This window comes from Apodemus sylvaticus, chromosome 13, assembly GCF_947179515.1.
Source record: "Apodemus sylvaticus chromosome 13, mApoSyl1.1, whole genome shotgun sequence".
NCBI classification, from domain to species: domain Eukaryota; kingdom Metazoa; phylum Chordata; class Mammalia; order Rodentia; family Muridae; genus Apodemus; species Apodemus sylvaticus.
This window is the reverse complement of record NC_067484.1, coordinates 80,649,080-80,663,935: the sequence shown is the minus strand read 5'-3', so window position 1 is coordinate 80,663,935 and position 14,856 is coordinate 80,649,080. Positions and strand designations below refer to the sequence as shown.

Sequence of the window (14,856 nt, the reverse complement as noted above, 5' to 3'; positions counted from 1 at the left end):
GCCGGATACTTGGAAGGAGTGGGTGCTGGGCAAGAGAGAGACCCCCGGGACTTGGAGCAGAGGCCTGGCGGGCCGGTACTATATTAACCATGCCCTACTACATGTTCCTGGATTTGGTTTGTGAGTATTTTATTGAGTATTTTTACATCAACTTTTTTAGGATAAATCAGTGTGAAGATCCCTTTCTTTGTTGAGTCTCTGTGTGGTTTGGGTATTAGGGTGACTGTGGCCTCACAGTTTGCAGGGTTCCTTCTGTTTCTGTTTTGTGGAATAGTGTGAGAAGTATTGGTTTTATCTCATCTTTGAAATCCGTATGCACTAAAGCAATATGGCCCTGGGCTCTTTTTGTTTTTTTTTTTTTGTTTTTTAGTAACTGCTTCTATTTGTTTGTTTGTTTTTAGGAAGATAACAAACTTTATTAGGAAAAAAGTAAACAAATCAAGAAAGGAAATGTGTTTGTTTACAACAGATGCCTTGGTGGATAAGGCTACTTTTAGCTACACTGCCTTCCCCACCACCATCACCCCTCCCACCGGAAGGCCAGGGTCCAACTCAAAGCAGCGCCATAACTGTGGAGTCTCATTAGCTGCTGCTTATGCTACTGTGGCCCCATCCTGACTCATCGTAAGACTCAGGACTGGGGCTGTGTGACCTTTGAGCTCAGCCACCTTGGCTATGGTTGGGTACTTCCAAATAACCATCTGGTTCTGGGCAAAGCGATGACCTGAGATAAGGTCCTTATAGTGGGGAGATCAGAGTAGGAGCACTCGTTGGAATGCACATCCACAGCATATAGACGTTCCAAATCCAGAGCACATGTTCCAAATGCGAAGGTGTCAATCAGCTACCTCCTCCTGTTGCCAGGATATTGTACTGCCTGGGACACCATGCAACAGCCTCGACAGCACCTTGATGTTGAGTGGATGTTTGCAGGGGAACCCAGCCACTTTCTCCAGGACCACTAGGCCACACGTTGACAATATTATCGTTGCCACCACTTGCCTGATACCGTTCATCTGGGCCCCAGCACAGCCCACACACTACCTGACTGTGGCCACTCAGCAAGGCCACATGGTGTCTGCTACTGGAACGTCATGGTGGTGGGTGTGGCCAGACCGTGAACCACTGGACAGGATATAGCTGTACCAACAGAGGGAGCTTACTTGAGTGGAGTGACTGGCCATGTTCCGACGTCAATTCTGCTGCTGCACATCCCATAGCTGCACCTCTGCATTACTGGTGCCCACAGCTAGGTAGTTGCCCTCTTTGATCCAGGCCACCGAGGATATGTAGTCTCCAGGCTGCTCCATTTGTAACAATTGCAAGATGTCACCAGAACCAGCATTCCATAAGTGTACACTGTTGTCCAGTGCCACAGCCAATACATTTCCAAAGCTCCAATCCACAAGATTCAGGTAGTAGTCGTTCTGGATTTCAGGGGCATCAAGAATCCTGTCTGACAGAGAAGGAATGTGTCTGCAGGCCTTCTGGCTGGAGCTAAGCGTAACTTTCTGACTGAAGAACACTTTCAGTCTGTTCTGGAGCCTTCTGCAGCATTCTGAAGTTTTCCACTGAGCCTCAGGGTTTGCCTTCCTCCACATCAAAACTGTTAAGGTTCAGAGCCCAGGCTTTCTGATGCTCCTTTTTGGTGGGCATCCCCCTGTATTCTGGCTGGTTTTCCTTGCTCAAGAGGAAGCTGGCCACCTGCATTTGGGAAGCACTGCTTTGGGGAATATAGTGGTCACCTCAAAGTTTGCTGGGTGTTGTCTGAACCTTGGAATTAAAATTGCCAGGAGTTCGCCCTGGTCCCCGGCCTATGCTGTGTGATTTGTTGGAGGCCTGCTTGGGTGAGGGGGCTGGGCCTGTGGCTTCCTTTGCTTTGTTTTGCCAGGGTGCACTGGGGATGGGCATGTCAGGTTGAAGCAGTGAGTGCAAATAGCTCTGGAACAGGAACTGCACCTCGGAAGGTAGTGCATCTGTGGGACTGCTGAAAGCTTTCTTTTCTAGACAAACTAAAGGCATCCCCCTGCTTCTATTTCTTTAGGAGGTGTAGAAGTGTTTAAATAGTTTACCTGCTCTTGATTTATCTTTGGTAAGTGGTATCTGTTTAGAAAATTGTTTATTTCATTAAGATTTTCCAGTTAGTGGAGTACAACCTTTTCAAGTAAGACCTAATTATTCTTTGAAATTCCTCAGTATCTGTTGTTATATCTTTCTCTCCTTTTCATATTTGATTTTTCTTTATTTGGATACTGTCTGTCTTTAGTTTGGCTAAAGGTTTGTCTACCTTGCTGGGTTTTTTCAAAGAACCAGCTCTTATTTTGTTCTTTGTATTGATTTGATTCTAACTACTTAATTTCAGCCCTGGTTTTAATTATTTCCTGCCTTCTATTCCTTTTTGCTGTGCTTGGTTTTTTGTTTTTGTTTTTGTTTTTGCTTTCCTAGCACTTTCAGGTATAGTTTTAAGTTGCTGGAATGAAAACTTTCTAATTTCTTCATGGAGGCACTTAGTGCTGTGACCTTCCCTCTTAGCACTGCTTCCATTGTGTGCCATAAATGTGTGTATGTTGTGCCTTCATTTTCATTTAATTCTAGAAAGTCTTTAGTTTCTGTGTTTCTTCCCTGACCCAGGGATCATTGAGTAGTAGGAGTAGGAAATCATGGTTTGGTTTCCATGAGTGTGCAGGCTTTCAAGTGTTTCTGTTGTTATTGAAGACCAGCTTTAAGCCATAGTGATCTCATAAGATACAGGGTGTTATTTCAATTCTATCTGTTGGGGCTTGCTTTGTGACCCAACTATATACTTAATTTTAGAGAAGGATCCATGAAGTATTTTATTGATGTCTGTTAGGACCTTTTGGTTCATAATGTCTGTTAGTTTTATTATTTCTTTTTTATTGGTTTTTTATTTATTTACATTTCAAATGTTATCCCCCCTTCCAAGTCCACCCCCCCACAAACCCCCCCTTCCATCCCCCCTTGCCCCACTCACCCACTTCCACCTCCCTGCCCTGGCATAGAGGCTTCACAGGACCAAGGGCCTCTCCTCCCATTAATGCCCCAACAACGCCATCCTCTGCTACATATGCAGCTGGAGCCGTGTGGGTCCCTCCATGTATATTCTTTGGTTGGTGGTTTAGTCCCTGGGAGCTCTTGGGGGGGGGCGTTGGTTGATATTGTTGTTCTTCCTGTGGGGGTTGCCCTTCTTCAGCCCTTCCCCTAACTCCTCCATTGGGGTCCCCATGTAGTTTATTATTTCTCTGTTTAAGTTTTGTCTGGATGACCTGTCAGTTGGTGAAAGTGGGTGTTGAAGTCTCCCACTATTAATGTATGGGGTTCAATGTGCGATTTAAGCTTCAGCAATGTTTCTTTTACAAATGTGTATCCTCTGGTATTTGTGGCATAGATGTTAGAATTGAGATGTCATCTTGGTAGATTTTTCCTCTGATAAATATGAAATGTCTTTTCCCTGTTTCTTTTTATTAATTTTGATTGAAAGTCTATTTTATTAGATACTATAATGGCTACTTCAGCTTCCTTCTTGGGTCTATTTGCTTGGAAAACTTTTTTCCAGTCCTTTACTTGGAGGTAATGTATGTTTATATTGCTGAGGTGTGTTTCTTGTATGCAGTAGAACAATGGATCCTGTTTCCATGTCTGTTCTGTTACTGTGTCTTTTTATTGGGGAATTGAGTCCATTGATGTTGAGAGATATTAATGACCAGTGGTTTATAAGCTGTTAATTTCTGTTATTTTGGTGGTGGTGGTGGTGGTGGTGGTGGTGGTGGTGGTGGTGGTGGTGGTGGTGGTGGTGGTGGTGGTATGTGTATGTGTGTGTGCTTCCTTTGTCTTGTTTTTGCTGATATGGAATTACTTATTTCCTATGTTTTCTTGGGTTGGAGTTTTCCTTCAGGTATTTTCTCTAGGGCTGGATTTGTGGGTAGATATTGTTTAAATTTGGTTTTGTCTTGAAATATCTTGTTTTCTCTATCTATGATGATTGAGAGTTTTGCTGGATATAGTGGTCTAGGTTGACATCTATGGTTTTTTTAGAGGTTCCAAGATATCAGTCCAGGCCCTTCTAGATTTTAGAAGTCTATATTGAGAAAGTAGGTATAATTCTGATAGGTCTGCCTTTTTAAATGTTACCTAGCCTTTTCCCTTGGTGCTTTTAATATTTTTTGTTCTGTAGATTTTGTGTTTTGATTGTTGTGTGCCGGCAGGATTTTCTTTTCTGGTCCAGTCTAATTGTTGTTCTTACGCTTCTTGTATGTTTATAGACATTTCTTTCTTTAGGTCAAGAAAGTTTTCTTCTATGATTTTGTTGAGAATATTTTCTGGGCCTTGTAGCTGGGACTTGTCAACTTCTTCTATCCTTATATTTTTTTAGGTTAGGTCTTTTCATGGTATCCCAGATCTCCTGGATATTTTGTCAGGATTTTTTAGATTTAACATTTCTTTGACTCATATATCAATTTCTTCTATTGTATCTTTTTCCCCTGAGATCTCTCTTCCATCTCATGTATTCTGTTGGTGATACTTGCACCTCTTGTTCCTGTTCTCTTCCCTAGGTTTTCCATCTCCAGGATTTCCTCAGTTTGTGTTTTCTTTATTGCTTCTATTTTCACTTTCAGGTCTTTCACAATTTTATTTATTTCCATTACCTGTTTATTTATATTTTCCTGTTTGTCTTTACAGGATTTATTTGTTTCTTCTTTAAAGACTTCTACCTGTTTGATTGTATTTTCCTGTTTTTTTAAGGGATTTTTTTTTTTTAATTTTCCCTTTAAAGGCCTCTGTCATTCTTATAAGGTTAAATTTAAGGTCATTTTCTTATGCTTAGGTTCTGTTCAGATATCCAGGGTTTGCCGCAGTGGATATCTGTGCTCTGGTGGTGTCATATTGCTCAGGCTTTAGTTGATTATGATCTTTCAAGGGTCTTAGCCATCTGGATGGTTTTGGTCCCTGGATATTCTTGTTGCAGTAGGTATTGGGATGGAGGTAAACCGATGTCCCTGGTGTGGCAGGTCTGTAGTGGGTATCCTTGGGCTTTGTAGTTTCTGACCTGCAGGTCTGTATGGTTCAGGAGCCTCAGGTATGATGAAGGTGGGCAGAGAGGTGCCAGGAAAATGGAGGTTCCCCAGGGGTCAGCAGGCTGCTCAGAGCAGCTTGGCTTGACTCAACAGACTCAGCAATCGTGGAAGATGGGTGAGGGAAGAGAAGCTAATCTGTGTGGTTCAGGAGTCTCAGGTCTTTTTCAGAAGAGGTGACAGGAGAATGGAGGACCCCTGGGATAGCAGGCTGCTCAGGTCAGCTTGGCCTGGCCCAGAGGGCTCAGAGAGCAGGGACGATGACAGGGAAGTGAAGCTAACCTGTATGGCTCAGGATCTGCGGCTCTGATAAAGGCAGGGAGAGAGGTGGCGGGAGAACGGAGGTCTCCTTGGGATAGCAGGCTGCTCAGCCATGTATTTGTAATTGTAGCATTTGTTGTAGACTAAATTTGTTGTAGTCCATACCAAATTTGTACATTGAGGCTTTCATTTTTGGTGTGATTGTAACTGAAGATAGGGTTTCTAGGAGACCATAAGATTAAATGAGGTCACAATGGTGGGTGTGCCCTGATCTTGTGCTTGCCTTCCCATAGATATAGAGGGCACAATCAGAAGCTCGTGACAGCTCCTGAGAAATCTGACCTGGGTGGAATGTCTGGTCCAGAACCGTAAGCAAGTCCATTGTTGCTTAAGCTTCCCCAGCTCTGAGCCTTGGCCATGAAAGGCGGAAGTAAATAGGATAGTGTTAAGTGGTACCCCGCTCTCTGCAAGTTTTCCTCAGAATAAGGTAAAAGAGCCATTTGATATACTTGTTTAAAAGTTGTACTTCTAAACTTCCAGGTGCATTGTCTATCATATTATGTATCTTTACTGCCTTTGCTAGGTAGTAATACAATTTTGGAGATAACCTATTCTAGGTTTACATTTAGGGATTTCTCTGCCTTATTGATTGGTGTGGGCCAGGGGACTGTGCCACCAGACAAAAGATCTGGTAAGATTGTAGCAAGTTCAGAACCTTAATAAATCTCATAACTGAGAGCAGCAGGAGTTTGACCAGATTCCTGTCCTGGAGCACATAACCATAACACCCCACTAGGAGGACAGTGACAATCAGTCGTGCCTAGACAACACCTGAAGTCCTTCCCCATGCAGATAAAGGATCCCTAACGTCTCAGACTGAGCCAATGGGAAAACTCTACCCCTACATCCCACAGCACTCCAAAAATGTTTATAAGGTCCCTGTCCACAAGAAATGGAGTGTCTGAGGGTCTTATGGGGCCGTAATTCCCCGGAAGAATTTTCTGTCCTGAACATTTGTTGTTGAAGGAGCTGGATGTACTGACTTGATGGTAGTCCCTCATGCTCAGTGGCTGCAGCTCTGGCTCCTGGATGCCTCCTGTGTCATGCTTTCCCCTTGGAGAGCTGTAACACTCTGGCCTTGCCCAAGCCCAGCAAGACCTTTTGTTCTAGCCAGCTGGCCAGACTAAGGATTCTCTGCAGCTATGCCCCAGTATACAGACCAGCAGTCTGGGATCTTTTAATATCCATGGCATACTCATTTTATAATAAAACAGTATTTTCCTTTTCTAGGGTTGGTTTTTCTGTCTTGTAATGGCTGAAAACCTTCAGGTATGAGTACTTAGTACTCAACTCCAGAGACCAGTTTATTGCTTTACAGTGAGAGAAACTGAAATCCAAATAGTTATGATTGGAACTATAGCTGTAGAGTTTGGATGGTCCTCTTCACTAGCATGACCATTTCTTTTTTATGTATGTCCACAAATAAATGCATTAATGTGAACTTGAAACCAAAATTAACATGTGTTTATTATATGCTATATATTGTATACATATTTCTGTACTTCTTTATAGTGATAGTTCTGAGTATGTTGTATCAAATCTGTATAGGGCCATATAAAAATTACTTAAGAAAGTTTATTCAGTTCTTGCATGTGTAAACAGACATTAATGCTGCCTAACTTCTATAAAGGACTATTCTGAAATACCTCTTCATTTCAGCCCATTTGTATTGCACAGTTTTTAATGATTTTTAGATTTGAAGAACATAATGAATGGTTGTGTTATTAATCAAGAATAACTTTTTCTTTACATAATCACCTTAGAATGGCCTTCACAATAAAGATGCTAACATTTTCACTTTAGCTACAGACTTTCACACTAACTTTTGTGTTTTAAAACTTATACCCTTAAAACTTATACCCAAAATTTAAGAGTTCAATTTTTCACCAATCTAAATATAGTTATGGTATGTATAGTCATGTGATAACGAGTTAACAGAATATGTGAACTAGGTCTCACTACAGATAAGATGATTGGATGACATGCCTCTTCTCTCATTTATTATCTTTTTGTAATACATGTTGACAGTATTATTGTCAGGATTGTTTGGGACCAGATAATTTTCAGAGGTTTTTTAGATTTTAGCCTGTTTGCCCACATTATCAGCTGTACTGGTTGGTCTGAAACCTGACGTGCGTGCGTGCGTGCATGCATGCGTGTGTGTGTCAAGGGGCCTCTCCTGCTGGAAGGGCTTTGAAGTTCACTTGACACTCCACAGTCAGTGTAGGAGTCCTGGGCACCGAACTCTGTTTCTCCTGGATCCTTAGGCATGTGCAGTGCTAAGGAGAGAAAGAGCCCTTTCTGTCAGTCTCACGAAGTCGAATAAAGTCATTAGCTATAGTTGTCTGGTGAATTTCCAGAATTTAAAGTATAGTTTCTTTTAAAAAAAAAAAAAAAAAGGAAGAAAAAAGAACAACAGCACTGCTGAAACTGCGAAATTTCCCTCTCAAGAAGCTTACATGCCCGAGATATAGTCAGTAACAGGAACCCATGACATGATGCTGAGAGAAAGAATTGTCATTAGTTTAAGTTCAGAAACAATGTTTTCACACGTTTACCTGTCTCTCACATGAAAATCCCCAAGGCATCAGTGTGCTGGGCCATAGACAGTGTTAGGAAGAGGAGATTTTAATATGGCGGCGTGCAGATTCACGTAGAGGAATTGCAGTGCTTAGAAGGATAGTCAGTAGACACCATCATGTCACAAGTTGAGATAGCAGAAAACTAACTCATCATGCTGCTAAAGCACCTTTTTTCTTCATTAAATAAAACTATGTTAGGAATGGGACATCTCAGATTAATCCTACTGTATAATGTAACAGGAAGGACTGTGGTCCTTTGAAAGAGCACCTGTGTTGTATGCTTTACATCTTAGCCTTATGGCTTCGCATAAAGCACCTTCTGTAAATTTAAAATTTTTTTGTATATAATGTGTCAACAATATCTGAACAATTTACAAAATAAGATGGCCACATGAAATAATATAACATTTCCCAGTAAATGGTTAAGCTCTTAAAAGTTTTATTTGTAATATACTTTTAAGAAAATTCATAACATGTAAAATGATATGAAGATAGATTTAATAACATCTTGCAAATACTCTTTTGTAAATGTTCTTTTCTGTTTGAATATTTTTTCTTTAAAGTTCTCATCCAAAAACAAAACATACAAACAAAAAACCAACAACAAAAATCTTGCTTTCTAGTTTTTGTGGAAATGATACACGTTTTAAGAATACACCTCGGCTGTAGTCTTCCCTCCCGCCACTACTTCAGCCTATCCACCAGATCCACTGCTCCTCCGTTTCTCTGCAGAAAAGAGCAGGCCTCCTAAGTTATTAGCAAGAGAGGTTGGCTAGGAATTGAGCTGAGGAGTCTCAGCATCACAAACTTATTTGAATGATGAAGCACAAAGAAATCTGAGGAAGAGAGATGCAAGGAGCTTTAAGACGCCATGCTCAGAGTTGAACCTACACTTCGAGGTTGTGGCTCTGTCAGGATCTGGCTTCCTTGTGCATAACAAGCATGCCATAGCAGGAATCAAAACACTGTGTTTGTTTATTCTGTGCAGAAGACAATCTGGCACTGGTGTTCCAGAATGATGACTCTGTAAGTTAGGGAACCACATCTTTCTATCTTGGCATTCTAAGATTCAGCCTTCTTGTATACATTGTAGCTCGCAGTAGCACAGTCTCTCTGTTTTAAAGGTTGTTCTAAACTTTGTTTCAATGTTTTTATTGTTAAATTTAGAAATACAGTTGATTTCTACATATTTATTCTATAGTTTTTAACCTTTGTAAATTGATATTATTCTACATATGGAGCCACGTCAATCTGAAAATAAAAACAATTGTTTTTTTTTTTTTTTCTGTCTTCCATGTCTTTTTCCTGTTGCAGTCCTCACAGTTTCACATTAAGTAGCTATGACTGAGAATATCCTTGCCTTGTTCTGGGATCTTAGGGAGGAATACATATTCATCCTTGAGTTTGACACTGGTCTATGATAATATCCTTTTTACCCACCTTTTTGTTTCTTGAAGTTTTCTGCTGTTCCTCAGTTGTCTTGTTTTCTGTTTATAAAATTGTGAGTAGATGTTGATTACTCATAGCACTTTAGGATATACATATCAGACCTCGCTTCTGTCTTGTCTGCTGTTACATATAGACTGTAATGCAGGCTGCTATACTTGGTGTCAGGAATATCTGTGATGTGAATAAGTTGCTAAGCTAGTGTTTGACTCCCAAGAGCAACTTAAACTTCCTCACTAAAGCATCCTAACCTGGTACTCTGTCACCTGGTGATAGATCTAAATACAGTAAAAGTTCCTCTAATCAATAAACATGAGAGTGAAAGTACAAACTATTGAATTCATGTGAGAGCTACAATTTTTAAGTAAGCACATACTCAGTTTATATAGCGAGAGTATAAGGTCTAGCATTTTTACATTTAGTAGTTTCTGAAAGGTTTTGTTTTCCTATCTACTAGAAAGTGATGAAGGGTCAGTTAAATTACATTTTGAGGAAGAGAGTAAAGTACTATAGTTGGCAGGGGAGTGAAGGCGAAGGCATTTCTGTTCTTGAATTCTCACTCTGTCAGCATTTTCTTTACTGTTTGGCTCCAGCTAAGCCAAAATTTTAAAGAGTAAGAATTTTCCAGTTCCTTATTATCTTATGTTAAATATTTAACATATTATAAGAAAGTCCGGCTTGTTGCCAAGAATAATGTGTAAGGTGGTTTATTCTTAAAAATCCAATCTTGTAGTTGCACAGCATTCGCTGAGACATAATGGAGTACCGAGTGGGATTTATCTGTTACAACAGACAGTGTCTCGGAACTAAGCCATCTATTGTTCACACGGTTAAAATTGCCACCATATATTTTTATTTCTTAGGCTCCCTCTGAAAGAAGGACCAGAGCCATGTGTTAAAAATACATTCAGTAAAGGTCTTACGAATGTAATTCAAATATTAAAATTCTCTCGTTGATGTTGAAATGGTCAGTCTTGTAAACTATTAAGAATTTTGCAGAAAGGGTCTTCGGTCTTCTCAACAAAATGCCCTAGGGTGACAATGTTTTGAGTATTGTTTTAGCAATAAAGATTATCATGTGGATATGTTCCCTAGAAGGCCCCATGGTGGTAATACCCCTAGATTTTGTCTTTAAAGAAAACTGCTGAGAGGCAATAATTTTTTTGTATGTGTCCCATTTTCATTAATGCATGGTAATTGATGGAGTTGCAGTGACTCGTAGCAGTAATGAGTTCTAAACATAATAACGCACTCCTTTCTAATAAGTGAGCACTGCTGGGGTTTAAAAGCATACTAAATCAGTTGCGTTAGTATGAATTTATTAGTTTTTTTCAGCATTAGCTTTAATAGTAGTTATTTACATAAGCGTACATCCCATTAACCGCCATCAGGGCTGGAAAACATGCTGAACTGTTCATATTTTCATATAATTATTGAACATAATGGTTTCATTTGCATTTCTAAACAGTGATGTTTCTGTCAGCCTTGGAAATAGTGTCTTTGCAGTCCCTATTTCACATCCACTTATTTGACATCGTTAAATTTTATGCTAATGTGCTTCCCTAGAATATCATCAGTAGGACAGATGCTTGTTCTTTAATATACAAATCAGGCATGCTTTTCTATCCTCCCAAATTGCAGAGGAAATTTTTTAAAATCTGCACTTTTTTGATATAGAGTCCATCTCTATATAAATGTTTATGAAATAAAACTTTTAGGGTTAAATGTTACAATCTGGTTGTCTCTTCAGAATGTTTTATTGTGAAAGCTATCTACCTGACTGGCTTAGCTCTGTTGTCTTGCATAAGAAGATAAGTCTTAATAAAAATTTTGCAGCTTATGAATATTTAGAGTTCTGCCTCTGAAATGTTGATCTTGGAATGTAGGTTTTTTCCCAGGCTTTTGAATCCTTCAGGTCACAGTGTTAGCTTTTAAAGTGTTCTCTGTGTCTTCGTTCCTTTAATCTCTTAACCTGGGTTGTAAACTTTCTGGCTGAAGCTGTTGCATTGATGCTGTGGGACATCTTAGCCTCTGGTGCATTTATAAAGCATTGAAAGGGAAAGAGTGAGTCAGTTGGTAGAAAGCCTGTTGGGGAAGCAGCAGAAGACAGGAGGAGGCTTTGCAGATAACGTCCTTGCTGATTGGGTAGCTCTGTCCAGTCAGCATCTGTGTCTTCTGCAGTTGGGGATGATTCTGTGTGTGCTGTCAGCCAATTGGCTGAAAATGGTTAAACAGCAGCATTGAGTCACACAGTCGTTTAGAGTTGCTTGAGCTTTTGTGATGATGCATGGTCATTGAAGCCACTAGATTTTAGGGGTTGGTCTCACTCTTTTCCTGTATTCTGACAACTAGGGCAGCATTCTGTTGTTGACACTTAGTGGACCTGCAGTGCTGGAGCTGACTCTGCACAGCACAAAACGCAAGGTTGGCAGTCTTGCAAGACAGAGCAAGAGCAGCAATTGATACGAGTTCTTGCCCCAAATTACCTGCTAAAAATAAATCAAAACTGCTATGGCTCAAAACTGATACAGCATACAAGGATTGTTTGGATAGGAATGTGATTTGGCTTAACAGGTCAAGAGGCAATGGAAGTTTTTGCAAGGACTTCTATTCTTTGGGAACTGTGAGAAAGAAATACAGTAAGAATGGTATAAAAACTACTCGGTGGTTAGTTTCTAGTGACTCATTTTTAACTCAGCTTGTTCATGAAATTTCTATATGATCTCTTAAGTCTAAAACTAGTAATTCTCAGTTACAAACTCTGAGTTATATTTAAAATATTGGGCAGGCAGAAGTGTAAAGGAAAGTAGTCCACATCAGCAGATCTGTGACCACGTCAGGCATCGTATCCTAGTGTGGGGGAGGTGACAGCGGAAGCACCTGCCACAAAGCCTGACTGACTGAGCGAATCTCTGAGCTTGCCCCACCACCCCCAATTACAAATAAAGTCATAAAAAGGTTCATTTAAATCTGAAGACCCAGGCTTTCTAGGAGAGAATGCGTTCCGTTCCTTTCAAGCTTTCTGTTGTTTGTTTTTGTTTTTTAGTTTCATATACTATTTATTTATTAAGTTAATAATATGGACAGTATTATACATTAGTCTATTTATCCAGCCCAGGAGAAAGACAATAAAGACTTCATTTCTACAGTGAGCAAGTACAAGCCCTCACCAAAGTTCCCTTGTTTGGACATCAGAGGGGATTGTCAGTCAGGTTTTTACTTACATTAAGTAAATCTTTCTTGAATTTAAAAATGTGAAAAGCTAAGTCATTTAGAGAGTGCAGAGATGCGTGTACCCCCTGTCAGGGAGGAAGGAGCTGGGCCCCTCTCAGCAGCTCATTCTTTGCCTGTGGTTTCTCGGCATAGGCAGTTTGCCAAACAACACGGCAAACCTCCCTGAGGCTCCTGATTCCATCTTTAACTGACATTGGTACAGAGGCCCAGGGCTGAAACGTGTTTTTCAGTGTGGCCGGAACGTAGGAAGCAGTTAAAGAAACCCTAGCATACTGGACCACTTTGGATCTTGCCTGTGTTTTACGTTCAGATTTTTGTGTAGTTACATCTCAAACTTCCATCAGTTAACCATTGTCAACAAACGTCTTTGGCGTTTGTTCAGTGAAGGAAACTGAGGACAGCTTGTTTGGTGGGGAATGGATTTTTCCTCCTGGTTTTTGTCGTTTAGGGTGAAAGCAGGGAGGTTCATCCTTCATACTCCTTCTCAATGCGCTAAATCTAGATGGATATAGGAGGAAACCTGAGGTCAGCTTGTCTACACTGACAAGGAAGGCCGGTTTTAAAAGCCACAGTAGCCAGTGCAGTACATTCTGCAGGTGGCCTTATAGCAGTCATTGTTAGAGTTCTTTACCTCCACTTTCCCACTGAGAACAATAATCTTCCAGGCTGCAGCCAGGACTCGATGTAAAGGGTACCCTTCTTGGCAAAGGGTAGTATGCTCGTCAGTGCCTCTAAACCACCACTAAGTGCGTTTTTAGAGCTTTAACACGCAATCTTTATAAATTAACCAGGATTTCCTGTGGCCCGCCTGCCTCCTCACACCCAAGTTTGAGCCCTGCTGATGTCCAGGGGAGGCTGGGCTCCGTTACAGGACTGGAGGGCAGTGAGAAGGGCATCTGAGAGGGGACCTTTCAAACTTTCTTTAGTACCAAGTTGTGCTGTTGATGTAAAGGGTGGCTTGCTACAGAAGAGGAGAAGCAATCCCTGTTACCAAAACATAGCCTTATTCTTTCCATCCCGTACATACTTCTTCCTTTTCTGCAAAGAATTTAACAATAAAATCAAAATGTAATCTTCCCACTCAGTGTTACAGATCCTCTTCGGATTCCCCTGTAGTGCTCCCTGCTGCAGCCGAGGACTGCAAGTGCTCCAGGAGTGCCTCCCCCAGCCTCAGAAGAGGGAGAGTTACGGTTCACAACAGTCTCCGTGCGGTTGTCCAAGTTCAAAATCCTGAGTAGTGCTAGATATTAGCCATATACCAGTTGACAGCAGTTTGAATGCTTAGTTATATTTATTTTCTTTGTTATGGCTTGGGGAACAGGCTTAACATCTCCTTTTGAGAGTTAATGGAACTGCTCAGGGACTTGATCCTGAGGCCTGAGTGCCCCCTGTTCTAGAGGCCACAAGGACTCTTGGAACTGTTGTGTATGTAGCACCTGGTAAGGAAACTTTAGTTCATGGAATTGATTTTTCACTGCATATATTTGCTTTATTTTCCCAACATTGGCTATGATAGAAATGGTCATTTAGAGACATTTGCAAGTATATTTGTTACTTTTTTCCCCTTAATTCCATCTGGTGCTAATATTTGAGGATATAAGGAGAGAGCTCATATACTACTTGATAATTGTTCAGTTAAAATCTTCACTTTTTTATTTATAAAACAAATATATGTCCAATGTAGAATATTCGAAGATAATATCAGACATTGCTTAATTCTTGAACTCAATGTATGGCTTAATTCTGTTTTCATTTAATCACTGTTTGTATAGCAAAATAAATGAAAATTGATATAATTAGCTATCAGTGAAAGTTTAAGAAATTCATATCTTTTGGATGTAGTTTGTATGATTAGTTATATTATCTTTAAGGTAAAATTAACATCTCCTAAACATCAACAGAACAGTCATCCAAAAGATATTTAATGAAAATGCTTATGGTTTAATAGAGGGAAAGGAGAGAGGGGACTCAAAAGGAAATATCAAATCAATGTAATTTTGGGAAAAATGGTGGGACTTTTCCAAGAAGAGTTCAGACCACTTGTATTCTGTTAGGACAGGTAGGTAGAAAACTTTATGATATACTTACATTCTGATTCCTTCCTGGGTAAAGAAAGTAAGAGTATGTTCTTCAGTGTCCCTGTTATGAAGATTAAAGGAGATAAGATAGTAATGGCTTTGAAC

The 14,856-nt window shown here is 40.3% G+C and overlaps 1 protein-coding gene and 1 pseudogene across 2 annotated transcripts in view; one reads left to right on the top strand and one right to left on the bottom strand.

Moving 5' to 3' along the window:
- Window positions 1-14,856, top strand: part of Kiaa1328 (KIAA1328 ortholog) — a 257,014-nt gene that overhangs the window by 52,074 nt on the left and 190,084 nt on the right. The window lies entirely within an intron of this gene.
- On the bottom strand, window positions 486-2,022 carry LOC127664112 (cell division cycle protein 20 homolog; annotated as a pseudogene).